The sequence below is a fragment of the Astatotilapia calliptera genome, chromosome 3 (assembly GCF_900246225.1).
Source record: "Astatotilapia calliptera chromosome 3, fAstCal1.2, whole genome shotgun sequence".
NCBI classification, from domain to species: Eukaryota; Metazoa; Chordata; class Actinopteri; order Cichliformes; family Cichlidae; genus Astatotilapia; species Astatotilapia calliptera.
This window is the reverse complement of record NC_039304.1, coordinates 3,080,418-3,094,270: the sequence shown is the minus strand read 5'-3', so window position 1 is coordinate 3,094,270 and position 13,853 is coordinate 3,080,418. Positions and strand designations below refer to the sequence as shown.

General features: G+C 43.4%; 1 pseudogene; it reads left to right on the top strand.

Moving 5' to 3' along the window:
- Positions 1-3,927: 3,927 nt before the first annotated feature.
- The window catches only part of LOC113016640 (NLR family CARD domain-containing protein 3-like), a 176,379-nt pseudogene continuing 166,453 nt past the window's right edge, over positions 3,928-13,853 (top strand).

Genomic DNA, 13,853 nt, shown 5'->3' with positions numbered 1-13,853 from the left:
ACATCATCAACATGCGCTTTTGCAGTAGAGCGGTATAGTTAAAATCTCTATCGTTGGCCAAATTTATATCATTTCTATCGTATATCGTTTCTATGGCTCACCCCTACTGTTGATGCGTCACAGAGATCAGCTGTGCTACAAACTGGAACTCTGCTGAACTGGATTTACTCGTTAGGTGAACTTCCAAGAACGAAGGCTTCCTTGGCTGAAAGCAGTGAACGTAATTAAAAAAACAGCTTTACTTGCACATAAATCTGTCAGTAAAGTCTGGATAATAAATTCTGGTGGTGTTATAGGTTCTCTTGGTCAGCTTGGTGTTGGTTTGGCTCCTGCACAAAACAGTTTGCTCTCATATTTGACACTGACAGGAACAAAGAGTGAAAAACACGATAACCAAACTAAAAAAGAGAGACGAGTTAAAGCAGAAGATATTTTGTGTGTCAGAACATGTGATCCTCACCAAGAGAGAAAAGCTCTGATTATTGTTGCTGAACTGTGATGGTGAACAGTCTCCTCTGTTGATCCCAGTGTGACTGAAGTCCGTGTGATGAGTGAGGACTGAGCCTGTGTTGGTCGATCGTCTCTAAACAGGATGTGAAGCATCAGTTCAGTCGTATTAAAGCCCTGAATAAACAGTCCTTCTGGATCCACTGTCTGTGTTTGGCTCCTCATCTTCAAAGGCTCAACACAAGATGTTGGTCACATCAACATAAAACACAGGATTTGCTGCAGATGTTGAAGTGTGTTCTCCATATGAGAGAAGCTGCTGATCGTGTTTGTATGTTAGCACCTGTAGGATCGATGAACAGCTCTGATTCAGTTCACTAACCAGGCTCAGGGGGATAACTGGGATATTTCCCCAACAGAGACGTCCTGCTGGGATCGTTTTCCTGCTCTACACTCTGGTGTTTCTGCTCAAAAAAACAACAAAATGAATTTCCATGAGCCTACAGATCGTGGACTTCTTTGAGAAACTTAAAGAAGACGCTTTTCTTTCCTTAGATTGAACTTAAACAAAGGATTTGAGGAGCAGAAAGGTTTTTATTTATTTATTTTTTAAATGACATCAGAAACAGCAGTATGCGACATTACATGATGGCAGAGCTTCAGTCATTTTTTTTTTTTCTTTTTTTATAAATAGGACAGGGGGAATGAATGAGAGAAAGAGGGGGAGAGAAAGAAAGAAAACCAAAGGGGAGAAGAGACGGTGAGAGGGGGGGGAAGAGAGAGAAAAAAAAAAAAGAACTCCTGGGTCACCTGTATGGAGAAAAAAAAAACAAACAAAAAAAAACAAACAGAGGAGACAGCAAACAACAAAGAGCAACATAATAATAGAGAAAACAAAGCACCATCACAATAAACTAGCTAGTCATAGATATCAATATTTACTAAATAATAAACGATATTGTGCAGCACTCAAGATAGACAGCGCACAGTGTGCTTTGAGGCAGCAGCCAAGAAAGCTTTAGTCCGTGTCTGTGAATACCCATGTGTGCATACCTGTGTGGATCAGCATGCTTGCATTCCAAAGGTTTCTCCATGTAATGATCTGCTAGGGAGTGTGGGGGGGCCACAGCCCCGTCCTCCAGGGTGTGAAGCGGGTATGGAGGAGATCAAAACTCCAGACATCCAGAGGCCCCCAGAACACAAGAGACCATGGAAGACCAACAGAGGGGCAGCCGCGCCACTGTTCCAGTAAGAGCTGAGGAGAGTCCCAGATGAGGGCTCGCCCAGCAGCCGCGGAGCAGAAGTCAGGGGGAGTTGCAGTGACGCGCCCGTGAGCTCCGCCGGCCCCCAGCTGTGCCTGAGTGACCGAGCCCCAGGCCGAGAGGCCGGGGGCACCCCACCTCCAAAGGGGCCCGAGCGAGCCCCAGGCCCCAGGCCCCGACAAGCGGCCGCCAAGGAGTGAGCCGGTGTGTACCCGGACGCCCACCCCCAGACACAAAGAACCACCAACGCACCGACACCTGAGGGAGTCCGCCACCGGCAGGGGAAGTGGTGGTGGGTGGAGATAGGCCTCCAAACCTTGGAGTGCCTGAGGTGTCCCCAGAAACCCAGAAAGGTTTTTAAAGAGAAATTAAACAAAGCAAACATCTGTACATGTTTGCACATGCTCAGTGTGACAGGATGGTGGCTGCTGTGAAAGCTGAATGCTCTGTGGTTAGAAGTGATGTCACACATTAGGATAACTGTGCTCGCTCTCTGTCAGAGTAACAGAGAGCGAGCAATTTGACCACATGACCCTCAGTACACAGCATGATGTGTGCGCTGTAAACAGGAAGTAGAGGAGCAGGACTGAGGTAAACCTCTGAGGGGTAAAACTGAGACTGAGCTCCAGATGTTTCCACATGTTTCTGCTCTGCGTGTGTTTGATGATTATTTCAGGTATAGATGATGGAATATGACCAGTCTGATGTCAGCCTGCTTCTCTGACAGCGCCTCACCTCTCTGTGCTGCCCCCTGCTGGCTCTGATCATTACTGACTGAGTCCTTGCTGCCACTTTATTAGGTACAGCTTGCTAACACAGGCTCAGACCTGCTTTGCCTTCAGAGCTGAGCCTTAAATCTTCATGGCTCAGATTCAGCAAAGTGCTGGAAACATCCCTCAGAGTCATGTGATCAGTGACGTCTGCTTCAGCACTGACAGATAGACAGGATATATAATAATAATAATCAAATGCTGATTTTTTTTCAGCCCTTTGTCTGAATGCTAATCCAGCTGTGTGTGTTTGTAATGACAGTAAATAAATGTCAGACTTACAGCTCCTGTTTTACTGCATTAAAGTGATCAGATGACTTCAGCACTTTGACATGGATGGTAGTGAAAGCAGGAAATGACAAATGTAGCACAGCAGCAGCGTTTAACAGAAACTCTGGGATGAACATCATTCATAGAACAGCTTCCAGCTTCTTTTGCTCGGCTACAGTTTGGATGGATTTGCAGATGCAACAAGACTAAAATGGTTAGGGTCAGGAGGTCAAAGGTCAGAGCTCCTGTGGGTCTGAGGGCGGCCTCACGCTGGAGAAGGATGAAGGAGTCTGACCTGAGCCAGTGTTTGACATGAACACATCAGCACTGCTGTCAGTGAGCCTAACGACAGCCGTTAGCATCATTTCAGTGTTTCAGTCATAAAAACACTTCCTGTCTCTGTGGTGGTTACAGTGACATCATGCAGTTTGTGCTTTGACCTCCAGAGGGCGACAAATCAGCACAGACAGAGAGCTCCATTCAAACTTTGCTGCCATCAGGAATAATTCTTCAAATATAATCATCAGTGTTTGAGCAGTTATGATATCAGGGACAATCTAGACATGTGTGACAATACTGAACATGTCACATGACACACCTCAAACATCATGTGATCCACTCTCAGTCTGCACTTTCATTCATGACTTCAACAGGTTGAAACGAGCTTTGAAGAAACATCAGTGAAATAAATCTTTCATGGATTCATGTGAGCAGCAGATGAACTTTGTACCAACAACATCTTCAATAACAGAGTCTGAATGAAGCTCAGGTGTTGATGCTGCTCACTGATTGGACGCTTGCTTTCAGCTCTGCTCTCAGTCTTTACTGCACAGGTGAAGGTAGAAAGTGTGACTGGATCTATAGACTGGAAACAGAGAAACATGCTGAACATTTGAAGCTTTGCAGCAGAAATGTTCATGTTACAAATACAGCAGAGCTGATCTGGGATCAGTGTGTTCACACCTGCAGCTACAACAAGGTTTCATGTCTCCACACGTCAGCATGTGAACTTTACTCTGACTCAGTCTGAGCAGTCAGACGGCATATTTTTAAAGTTAACACATCAGCACACACAGAGCTGAGCCCCTCCCACCTGTGCTGAGTTTCAGGTGGAGCCCCGCCTCCTTCCAGGAAGCAGCTCACCTGTGTGTCCGTGTTTAGTGTCCAGGTGTGGAGTGGAGCTTGTTGTTGGTGTGAAGAAACTGTAAGTTTGCTTTGTTTCCTCCTTTAACAGTTTGTCTTTAGGAACTTTACTGTTTGTTCAGCTCGTGTTTGATTTCTTCACACAACAAACTGTGTGTGTTTGTATTTCCGGTCTCTCCATTAAAGTCAGTGTGTAATGTTTCCTGGCTAACATCAGCTGTGTGCAGCTTAGTTCAGCACAAATCTGCCGCTCCATAGTTCACGGTAACGGACTCACAGCTGGACCAACGAGGCCGAGTGTGTCCGCCACTCTGAGCTACGTTCGTGTTTGTGTACTTGTAGTTTGTACTTTGAGTTCACTCAGAGCCCACAGAGGACGCAGCGTACGTGATGACGTCACAGCCCTTTACCTCCTTTACTGTCACTGTGATTAATATTTACACAGGAGACACCTGCAGAGCTCTGACGCTGAGCTAGCACACAGCATGCTAACGCTAAGCTAACGCTAAGCTAACCTAGAACCCAGAGTGAGGTTAAAGCTGAGTAAACACTGACCCCAGACCAGCACCGTGATAAAGTGAGCTGCTGCTGCTGAACTTGAACAGGTAACAAAGTGATGAGCAGTCAGGCTGCAGGTTTCTACCTGTTCATGTTTCTACAGTAGAATCACTTTGAAGTGTCTTTGTGCTGTTTCATCTTTGATTTGTGTTCATAAACACTCAGAGAAACATCACGTGACCTCATCAGGATCTGTGTTGGTGTGTGGGGCTGTACCTCAGCTTTATGTTGTTACATGCTCATTTGTTCATTTTAACATCAAAGTAATGTTATGAGGAGTAATGAAGTAACGTACTCCATTACTTTTAATCAAAGTGTTCTGTGTAATATGTGTAATAATGACTGTTTTGAGTAATGACCAACACTGATCACAACAAAGAGGAAATGCCTCCAACATGCACAAACATTTGAGCCACAACATGCAGTTAATGTGCACAAATGTCTTTGATATGCTGCTCAGTGATGGTGGTGACTGTCAGAGCAGAGCTACTGAGAATCAATAAGTAATATCAATGATGGGATCAGAATCACTAAATTCTTCTCATCCCTGTCAGTATCATACATGTGCTGTATAATGTGATAAATGTAGAGGTGCTGGCTGTTCTCTCACTCTGCTGTTTAGCTGTAAAGGACGCCTCCCTGCCTTTGTCTCATTCATGACCTTTAATAGTCTCTTCTAACATGCAGAGATCTGTATGATCTGTTTCATAGAGTCTAACCAGCCTGTACAGGTAACAACAACAGTCACTGCATCACTGACACACAAACGTCATCTCTGTCAATAACAACATTCATACATGGAATAAAAACACATCAGTGGATCATTGCTGGAGCTGATGTTTGTGCTCCTGGTGCAAAGGCTCTCAGTTTCCTCCTTGAAATAACATCAGTGGTGGGTCAGCGACATGCTTTCTTTCCCTCTCAGGTTTAAATATCTGGGACTCTCCACCGTTTGGTTTTAGAGCTGAAGAAGCTTCTCAGATGAAACGTCTTCCAGAAACTTAAAGACGTCTCTTTTCTCTCCAAGCTCCTTAGATCACATGACCTGGATGACTGAACCTACAGACATATTGACCTGGTTTCATGGTCACATGACAGGTCAGAGGTCAGCGACTGTAACTCAGTTACTCCTGTTAATGTGAACTCACTGAGTGTTTGTGGTTTACCTCTCAGACTGACTGAAGATGATGATGGAGGAAGAGGAGGACAGAGCAGAGTCTGCAGGGTCCAGCTGTCCGTCTGTGAGGAGTGACCGGTCCAAACATCGACCTCCAGACTTCAGTGGTGAACCTGGAGCAACGAGGTCAGAGAGCTGAACTCACTGAGTAACAGAAATAATTCTGCACTGACATTATAATCAGTGTTGACTCTGGTTGATTGTCTGACTGTGTTTGTGAGCTGAGAGGAAATGAAAATGAGTTTGTAACAAAAATCAGTTTTGTCCAGTTTTCCTGTAAAAAGCTGAACTCTAATCTAAGAGGATGTTACTGACAGGAAACAGCTGCATTATCTGCAGTCTGTGTGATCACAGCTGCTTCAATCATGTTTGTGTCTGCAGAGGTCAGAGGTCACAGTCTGCAGGGTCCAGCTGTCCGTCTGTGAGGAGTGACCGGTCCAAAGATCTAAATCCAGTCTTCAGTGGTGAACCTGGAGCAACGAGGTCAGAGAGCTGTGATGACTCCTTTACATGTTTGTGTTTCCTGGATAAATATGACCTGAAACATCCTCAGATTGTTACAAAGATTCATTAAAAAGAAAACAATGAAAGAGAAAAGATCCAAATGTTCGACTTGGTCATTTGCTGTTTGAGGACAGTGATGCTCATATCTGTGGGGAAAGTGTGACCTGAGTGGGTTCATGTTTGTCTTTAAAGAACAGAGCTGCTCTGATTCTCTTTGTGTCTGATCTGTTAAACAGTCTGAGAGGTCACACAGAGACCCAGCAGCTAAAGCCTGGATCATACTGGCTGCTGTTACTCCATCAGGACAACACTGAACCACAGTGGTGTGGATGTAGTGGATAAATCCCACCATACTGATGCTCAGAGTTAACCACAGGGAACAAAACCAGATGTTACCTTCAGATTGTGACCTTTGGAGTGGACGATGCAGATTTCAATAGAGAATAAATGTTGTTGTTTTTCAGCTGTGAAGAAAGAATCTAATTTTCTGAACTGAAGAATTTATGATGCTGGAAACAACATGGAGACTATAACACAACATTTCCACTGTGTTCATAGAATGAATGTAAAACTGTCAGACATTCATTAAATATGCAAAATGTCTACAGAAGCATCAGAGGGTCAGACGTGAAGCACTCAGTGATTTTGATCAAATGACTCATCAGTTATTGATCTGTACTACACTGATCTACCACGTTAGTAAAGCTGGTGTTCTGGTGGTGGAGGGAGACTCGGATCATGTTCTGGTTTTGGAGCAGTGATCTGCTGATGGTTCAGTTTGATGAGCTTCTTCAAAATCATCCCTGACATCACCACTGAAAGGACGTCCATGAAAACAGACTGAAAATTACTGATATGTTCACAATCTGAGAGTTTAAAACTTGACAGACTTGATTCAGATGAAGTTATTTGAGCAGAAACTCCTGGATCTTTATCCTGTGTTGATCTAATCCTTCATGGTTCCTCCACAGAGTGGAGCAGCAGAGCTCAGAGGTTCCCAGTGGTCAGTCTGCCCAGCAGCATCAAACACAGCTGGACTCCATATTTATGGTCTGTACATGTACAACAACTACTTTATTATTAATAATAATGCATTTATTTATAGGTCCCTTTCAGAACACCAAGGACTCTGTGGACTAAATGACCAAAAGAAACAAACTTTGAAATCAGACGGTGCAAATGTGATCACAGGGAAACGTTTTAAACATCGAGGCTTTAAACAGAAACCAAAGTGAAACAGTTTGTAGTCGAGATCAGTGGGAATGAAGCTGAATAACTGTTTCTTCAATAACTTTGAGCAATAAATGACAAATATGATGGAAATTAGCAGCATTAGCACTTACTAATGATGTTAGTCGACACTCGGCTGTATTGAGACGACCACATTAGGTGGTCCTCAACTGTAATGGAAACCAGTGGATCCAGTCCAGTCGTGGCGACCTGTGGTGAGTCGATCTGAGCAGCTACTAATGGAAACAGGGCCATAGATGTGTTTGTGCTTAATAACAGTGAATCACATGAGTTTTACATTACAGTTAAAATCTCATGTTGTTTGTTAAAGTGTGCAGTTCAGGGTGTGTTACTAAAACACTTTCCAAAGACCCAGCCCCCATAAAAAGCAGCCAAACAGCTTCTAAGAGTTACACACCCACACATATCTATCAGGTTAACTCTGGTCTAACACACTTGGATTTAGCTTGAAGAGTGTTTCTGTACGAGGACTGAAAATGATTTAAAAAGCAGCTAATGTCCAAAGAACAACTTTGACACACCTTCATAAAACCTGTAGAGCAAAGAAAAACCAGCTGAAAGTCTGGCTGCTCTTATGAAAAGTACAGAGAAATTATGGGTCGCTCAACGCTTGTGCACAATATAAGAGTTGAAATAAATCTAAAGAATAACTCAAAGTCCTACAATCATACTGATAAAGTCATCTACAGCTAACTATCCAAGTGGATTTGTTTAAGACAGCTCCATCTGCTGGTGGCCCTCTGCAGGTGCATGAAAGGGGCGTGTTTATAGTGAAAGTAGTAGAGAAAGTAAACCCCACGGGAAGGAGGAGGACTCTCAGCGGCTTCCAGCTCATATTCAGACATTTGACTTCTCACTGAAAGCAGCAAGTTTGAGTGTCTGTACCTTAGTTAGAAGAGATAACATGTCAGTAGTAATTAGAGTTGATTGAGCAATGCTGTCCTTGTAATGTAGTTTATGATTTTTATGGACAAGTCCAGTTTTTCTGTAGAGCCTCTCAAGTTGGTGACAGCAGCAGTGGAAGTTCACGTGTAAACCAGAGCAGCAAATCAGGTCCAAATGTGTTGTTCACAGTGAGTGGGATCATCATTGGCTGCTATGTTAACCTCCTGCAGCAGGATGTCTTTGGTCAGAGAATGGATAGATCACTAAGTCATTGTTGAGTTTAGGGAGACAGTAGACAGTTGGAGGAGGTTCAGCCAGTTGACACACAGTAGATAAAATAACTGAAGGCAGGAGCAGACACCTGTATGACTTTCCACCTCTCACATAGATTATTTCCCTGGGCAGCGCCACAGGGCTGGTAGATGTAAACAAAGCTGGAGGAGAGGATTGATTCATCTGAGAAAAGTCACAGAGTTGTGTCTTGATGCTCAATCATCCAGGTACGTAAATCCCAAAAAGCTTGATTCTGTTCATCTGGATGTTTTCAGTGGGAGAAACGTTTCATCATCATCAGGTGACTTCTTCAGTCTCAGCTGACTGCAGGTTTCAATCTCATAAACAGGACATTTGTATGACTGAAACCAGCCCACTGAAGGAACAATGGGCTGGGAGGTCAGTTCATTGATCATTGGTACGCATATTGTCAGGACCATTGATCAATGGTTGTTGATCAATGGTCATGAGTCCAGTTCACAGAGAGCTGGGGAATGGCTGCAATCACAGCATGTAAGATGGTGACAGTTGTACCCTTAGGCCCCTCCTCCATTCAGAGATGGTCTTTCCTTTTCACATAAATGGCCTCCTTGACTCCGCCCTCAAACCAGCGTTCACATTTACTCAGGACCTTCTTGATGTGAAGTTCTTCTGCTTCGCTGGCTGCTGTGTCTGTGGGGATGGTGTTTGTTCTGTGTTGTTGCGTCCTGATGACGCCCAGTTTGTGCTCCAGTGGATGATGAGAGTCAAACCTTAAATACTGATCTGTATGTGTAAACAGAGTGAACCTTTAAGACCAGTTGTCTGTACGATCAACTCAGTCACCTGAAACATCTCCAAGTTTCTGGCTTTGATCATCAACCTGTTGGTAGTTCAGCTCTGAACACCAGTGAAATGTTTCTCCCACTGAAATCGCTGCATTCATATGAACAGCATCAACGTTTTGGGATCATGGAGTTGTGGACAAAGTCTCAGTTAATCAGATAAAGTCAAACCTATAATTGGTAAAGAGTTCGCGGATGATATGCCCCTTGATGGTAAAGAAGTGGATGTTGTGTGGACTAAAGTTCAGAGTGGTGGGTCATTCATAAATATTCTGTTCCAGCTGCTGGAGGACAACATCATCACTTTTGTGAAGAACGAGCTGAAGAAGATCCAGAAGGCTCTGAATCCAAATAAGCCCCAGTGCTTGGAGTTTCAGAGGGAGGATGATGAGCAGAGGAGAAACAGCAGAGAGGCGTTTGTGAAGATCACAGTGGACTTCCTGAGGAGAATGAAGCAGGAGGAGCTGGCTGACCGTCTGCAGAGACGTAAGAGGATTTATCTAAAGATTTAAGCTGCTGGATAAATGAGACACTTGTGACACCAGTGTGTTCAGTCATTTCTCAGTGGGTCAGAAATTGTCATCAGCATTTTGTAAAATGTGATTGTTAAAGTTGTATTTTTATTATTATTATTCAGAACTTCCAGCTGCTGTTTGTCATCGTAACCTTAAGTCTAAGCTGAAGAAGAAGTTCCAGTGTGTGTTTGAGGGCATCGCTAAAGCAGGAAACCCAACCCTCCTGAATCAGATCTACACAGAGCTCTACATCACAGAGGGAGGGACTGCAGAGGTCAATGATGAACATGAGGTCAGACAGATTGAAACAGCATCCAGGAAACCAGACAGACCAGAAACAACCATCAGACAAGAAGACATCTTTAAAGCCTCACCTGGAAGAGATGAACCAATCAGAACAGTGCTGACAAAGGGAGTGGCTGGCATTGGGAAAACAGTCTTAACACAGAAATACAGCCTGGACTGGGCTGAAGACAAAGCCAACCAGGACATCCAGTTCATATTTCCATTCACTTTCAGAGAGCTGAATGTGCTGAAAGAGGAAAAGTTCAGCTTGGTGGGACTTGTTCATCACTTCTTTACTGAAACCAAAGAAGCAGGAATCTGCAGCTTTGAAGACTTCCAGGTTGTGTTCATCTTTGATGGTCTGGATGAGTGTCGACTTCCTCTGGACTTCCACAAAACTACAATCCTAACTGACCCTAGAAAGTCCACCTCAGTGGATGTGCTGCTGATAAACCTCATCAGGGGGAAACTGCTTCCCTCTGCTCGCCTCTGGATAACCACACGACCTGCAGCAGCCAATCAGATCCCTCCTGACTGTGTCGGCATGGTGACAGAGGTCAGAGGGTTCACTGACCCACAGAAGGAGGAGTACTTCAGGAAGAGATTCAGAGATGAGGAGCAGGCCAGCAGGATCATCTCCCACATCAAGACATCATGAAGCCTCCACATCATGTGTCACATCCCAGTCTTCTGCTGGATCACTGCTACAGTTCTGGAGGATGTGCTGGAAACCAGAGAGGGAGGACAGCTGCCCAAGACCCTGACTGAGATGTACATCCACTTCCTGGTGGTTCAGGCCAAAGTGAAGAAGGTCAAGTATGATGGAGGAGCTGAGACAGATCCACACTGGAGTCCAGAGAGCAGGAAGATGATGGAGTCTCTGGGAAAACTGGCTTTTGATCAGCTGCAGAAAGGAAACCTGATCTTCTATGAATCAGACCTGACAGAGTGTGGCATCGATATCAGAGCAGCCTCAGTGTACTCAGGAGTGTTCACACAGATCTTTAAAGAGGAGAGAGGACTGTACCAGGACAAGGTGTTCTGCTTCATCCATCTGAGTGTTCAGGAGTTTCTGGCTGCTCTTCATGTCCATCTGACCTTCATCAACTCTGGACTCAATCTGCTGGAACAACAACAAACAACCTCCTGGTGGTTTAAACCATCTCTTCACCAGAGTGCTGTGAACAAGGCCTTACAGAGTCCAAATGGACACCTGGACTTGTTCCTCCGCTTCCTCCTGGGTCTTTCACTGCAGACCAATCAGACTCTCCTACGAGGTCTGCTGACACAGACAGGAAGCAGCTCACTGACCAATCAGGAAACAGTCCAGTACATCAAGAAGAAGCTCAGTAAGAATCTGTCTGCAGAAAAAAGCATCAATCTGTTCCACTGTCTGAATGAACTGAATGATCGTTCTCTAGTGGAGGAGATCCAACAGTCCCTGAGATCAGGACGTCTCTCCACAGATAAACTGTCTCCTGCTCAGTGGTCAGCTCTGGTCTTCATCTTACTGTCATCAGAAGAAGATCTGGATGTGTTTGACCTGCAGAAATACTCTGCTTCAGAGGAGGCTCTTCTGAGGCTGCTGCCAGTGGTCAAAGCCTCCAACAAAGCTCTGTAAGTACATTTGTATTCATATGCTCGTTGACAAAAAGCAGGTGTGATCAACTAAAACCACTAACAAAATAACCCCCAAAGCCACAGTTATGAGTGCTGGTGTCTGAAAAGTGTATACAACTGTTAAGTGATAATCAGTACTCATTTTGTTCAATACTGAATACCTGTCGGCATTTCTGAAAATTTTCTGGGTGTAACTGTCATCAAAGTTACACCCAGACCTGGCCTTGAGTTGTTATCTAAGTTTTAATCATGAACTCTTCTTAAACGATGACAAAATAAAGAAATTTGGCACGTTTTGTTGATACCAAAAGCCTATTGAACTATCCACTGTTCTTTTACTGCTCTTTTCTCTGTTCTCTCTCTGATTGTTTCCACATGTTGCTCGTTACTTTCTTGACAAAAAGAGAATGGAATATTGCTAAATGTTATGTAATCTCATTACACTTGATCAAAAGTAAGTTTTTTTAAATTGTTTTTCTGTTATTTTTCAGACTGAGTCTCTGTAACCTGTCAGAGAGAAGTTGTGAAGCTCTGTCCTCAGGTCTCAGCTCTCAGTCCTCTAATCTGAGAGAGCTTGACCTAAGTAACAATAACCTGCAGGATTTAGGCGTGAAGTTTCTGTCTGAAGGACTGAAGAATCCACACTGCAAACTGGAAACTCTCAGGTGAGATCAAGCATTTTGTAATCAACTGGCAGAATTAGCAAATTAATAATAAGGTAATCCTTTAATAAGAGGAGATATGGGGGTGTTCTGATGTGCAAAGTACTCTTATGTTGAAAGATTCTAAAACAAGAAGTAGTTCCTGGGAACTGCTTTCTGTTTTATTGCCATCTAAGTAGAAACTTGCTGATGAAATTACTGATGAGTTTGCAGAGTTGAATCCACAGAACACAACACAAATATTCTTACACCCATCAATATGTACATAGTCATGGTGTTGGGTGCTGAAGATCATAATTAGAAATTTAATTATAAATTTCTTTAAATGCACATTCAGGTCTGTGACACTCATTCAGACCGTGAGCACTGGCTCTGTGCTACATACAGACATTTCTGCATCCTTGCCATTCAAAGGCACTTTGTTATATATAGTTTATATATGTAGTATTCAAAACTGAACTGTAAGCTTGGTGTTTTTAAAGGAAGCAATTTTAATTCAGTGTTTTCATTAGTCTTAATTTTATACATTTACTACCACTAAGAAGAGAACGGACATGACCTTAAGGCCTGGACAAGTTTGAAACCTTTTGTCCTTCACAATGGAAAATGGGTATCACTTTATCCAGCTTCTAATTTATAAATTCTGCACTCAGCTTTGCCGTCTCCAATATCACTGAAATTCAGCCAGATGCTGCTCATTTTATGCTTTCACTTTTTCCTGACACGCTTGAATTTAAACCTGTGTCTGTGTGTACCAGGCCTGTACCACTAAGCTTGCTTTCTTCTGAACGTTTGCCCCCATCCCTTTCTTTAAATAGTGGCATGATCCCAGGCTGTCTCTTAATGTGATTGGCCACATGATGTGTCCATCAGAATAAAGTCCCAGCCCTGCTGCCATGGAATATCAGCAACCCTGAAAATTCTTTAATAACTGATATATGAAATTATCTCAGGGGCTGAATTTGGCCGACGGGCCATATGTTTGACACCCCTGGTTTAGACAGTTTAGCATTCTATGTTCTACTGAGTTAACTCCAAGCTGAGTAGCAAATCAGCTAACTGCAGCCACAAGCTGCGACTGGTTTTCTTTGTGGATGATGATGTATTCTCCCTTTACTAGGTTCACTCAGGTGTTCCACTCATGGTTGTTATTAACTTCCTGTTTTATTTTGGTAGTTTTCATCTCTGGTGTCAAAGGTTTAGTTTTACTTCCTCCCCTGACATTGTCTACATGAGTTTCAGCTGTACAAGGTTTTATTGCGTGTTTATTGATTTGACGCTTCTTTTTATTTAACTATTATTGTTGACTTCTAAACAATTGTTAAAAAGTATTTTCATTGAAATATCAAATAATTTATTACTTTATCAGTTAATTCATTATACTTCTCTAAATAAGGGTGATAGTGT